Source organism: Schistocerca piceifrons, chromosome 10 (assembly GCF_021461385.2).
Source record: "Schistocerca piceifrons isolate TAMUIC-IGC-003096 chromosome 10, iqSchPice1.1, whole genome shotgun sequence".
NCBI classification, from domain to species: Eukaryota; Metazoa; Arthropoda; class Insecta; order Orthoptera; family Acrididae; genus Schistocerca; species Schistocerca piceifrons.
In genome coordinates, this window is record NC_060147.1 from 25,130,809 (window position 1) to 25,133,692 (window position 2,884).

Here is a 2,884-nt window from a genome sequence, read left to right on the forward strand (position 1 = left end):
AAAAACAAAAAAACAAAAAACAGCACTGGTACCGTCTCCAGTTGAAGCAGACCTGCCACCTGCAGGGGAGACAAACTTGGAGAGTTGATGAATAATAACCACAAACTAGAATAGTGTATGTATGACGGCAGTATCTGTTCCCGAAAGAACAGTTACCGTGGATGACCATGCAGCTTTGCTAGAAATGAAATGATAATTAAATAGACACCCTAGCTGCAAACAGGCGTTGATGCACTTCATTGGGGACATGTTGAAAATGTGTGCCCCGACCGGGACTCGAACCCGGGATCTCCTGCTTACATGGCAGACGCTCTATCCATCTGAGCCACCGCGGGCGCAGCGGATAGTGCGTCTGCAGGGACGTATCCCTTGCACGCTCCCCGTGAGGTCCACATTCCCAACATGTCCACAACACTACATTCGCCTAATAGATGTTTGCCCATCATACTCTATTACTCGTGGTAGATTAATCTGCATGTGGAGTGTCGTCTCAGTTCTGTGACTGGATTCGTGATTTCCTCTCAGAGAAGTCAGAGTTCGTAGTGATAGACGGTAAATCATCGAATACAACAGAAGTGATATCTGGCGTTCTGCAAAGTAGTGTCATACGCCCTCTGCTGTACCTGATTTATATAAATGATCTAGGTGATAATCTGGGCAGCCACAATAGATTGTTTGCAGATGACGCTGTAATTTAGCGTCTAGTAAAATCATCAGACGATCAGTTCGAATTACAAAATGATCTAGAGAGAATTTCTGAATGGTGCGAAAAGTGCCAATTGGCACTAAACAAAGAAAAGTGCGAGGTCATCCACATGGGTACTAAAAGTAATCCGATAATTTTTGGGTACCGGTATTCGATAAATCGCACAAATCTAAGGCCTGTCAATTCGACTAAATAGCTAAGAATTACGAGCAACATAATTTGGAAAGACCACATAGATAATATTGAGGGAAGGCGAAGCAAAGACTGCTCTTTGCTGGAGGAACACTTAGAAGAACACTAAAGAGACAGCCTACATTACATTTGTCCGTCCTCTGCTGGAATATTGCTGTGCGGCGTGGGATCCTTACCAGGTAGGATTGACGGAGGACATCGAAAAAGTGCAAAGAAGGGCAGCTCGTCTCGTGTTACGGTTAACAGGGGTGGGAGTGTCACTGATTGATACGCGAGTTGGTGTTGCGGACACTGAAACAGAGGCGGTTTTCTTTGCGGCGAGATATACACTCCTGGAAATTGAAATAAGAACACCGTGAATTCATTGTCCCAGGAAGGGGAAACTTTATTGACACATTCCTGGGGTCAGATACATCACATGATCACACTGACAGAACCACAGGCACATAGACACAGGCAACAGAGCATGCACAATGTCGGCACTAGTACAGTGTATATCCACCTTTCGCAGCAATGCAGGCTGATATTCTCCTATGGAGACGATCGTAGAGATGCTGGATGTAGTCCTGTGGAACGGCTTGCCATGCCATTTCCACCTGGCGCCTCAGTTGGACCAGCGTTCGTGCTGGACGTGCAGACCGCGTGAGACGACGCTTCATCCAGTCCCAAACATGCTCAATGGGGGACAGATCCGGAGATCTTGCTGGCCAGGGTAGTTGACTTACACCTTCTAGAGCACGTTGGGTGGCACGGGATACATGCGGACGTGCATTATCCTGTTGGAACAGCAAGTTCCCTTGCCGGTCTAGGAATGGTAGAACGATGGGTTCGATGACGGTTTGGATGTACCGTGCACTATTCAGTGTCCCCTCGACGATCACCAGTGGTGTACGGCCAGTGTAGGAGATCGCTCCCCACACCATGATGCCGGGTGTTGGCCCTGTGTGCCTCGGTCGTATGCAGTCCTGATTGTGGCGCTCACCTGCACGGCGCCAAACACGCATACGACCATCATTGGCACCAAGGCAGAAGCGACTCTCATCGCTGAAGACGACACGTCTCCATTCGTCCCTCCATTCACGCCTGTCGCGACACCACTGGAGGCGGGCTGCACGATGTTGGGGCGTGAGCGGAAGACGGCCTAACGGTGTGCGGGACCGTAGCCCAGCTTCATGGAGACGGTTGCGAATGGTCCTCGCCGATACCCCAGGAGCAACAGTGTCCCTAATTTGCTGGGAAGTGGCGGTGCGGTCCCCTACGGCACTGCGTAGGATCCTACGGTCTTGGCGTGCATCCGTGCGTCGCTGCGGTCCGGTCCCAGGTCGACGGGCACGTGCACCTTCCGCCGACCACTGGCGACAACATCGATGTACTATGGAGACCTCACGCCCCACGTGTTGAGCAATTCGGCGGTACGTCCACCCGGCCTCCCGCATGCCCACTATACGCCCTCGCTCAAAGTCCGTCAACTGCACATACGGTTCACGTCCACGCTGTCGCGGCATGCTACCAGTGTTAAAGACTGCGATGGAGCTCCGTATGCCACGGCAAACTGGCTGACACTGACAGCGGCGGTGCACAAATGCTGCGCAGCTAGCGCCATTCGACGGCCAACACCGCGGTTCCTGGTGTGTCCGCTGTGCCGTGCGTGTGATCATTGCTTGTACAGCCCTCTCGCAGTGTCCGGAGCAAGTATGGTGGGTCTGACACATCGGTCTCAATGTGTTCTTTTTTCCATTTCCAGGAGTGTATTTACGAAATTTCAATCACCAACTTTCTCTTCCGAATATCAAAATATTTTGTTGATACCCACCTACGTAGGGAGAAATGATCGTCATAGTAAAATAAGAGAAATCAGAGCTCGAACGGAAAGATTTAGGTGTTCTTGTTTCCCACGCGCTATTCGAGAGTGGAATGGTAGAGGAGTAGTATGAAAATGTCGCCTCGACGGCCGTTCAGCGAACGTCGCTGCATGTGGACCCCCAC

General features: G+C 50.9%; 1 non-coding gene across 1 annotated transcript; it reads right to left on the reverse strand.

The window, feature by feature from the left end:
• Positions 1 to 261: 261 nt before the first annotated feature.
• On the reverse strand, positions 262 to 336 carry Trnat-ugu. Its single transcript has one exon. It is a non-coding gene; the product is annotated as a tRNA-Thr (tRNA).
• Between the last annotated feature and the right edge of the window lie 2,548 nt (positions 337 to 2,884).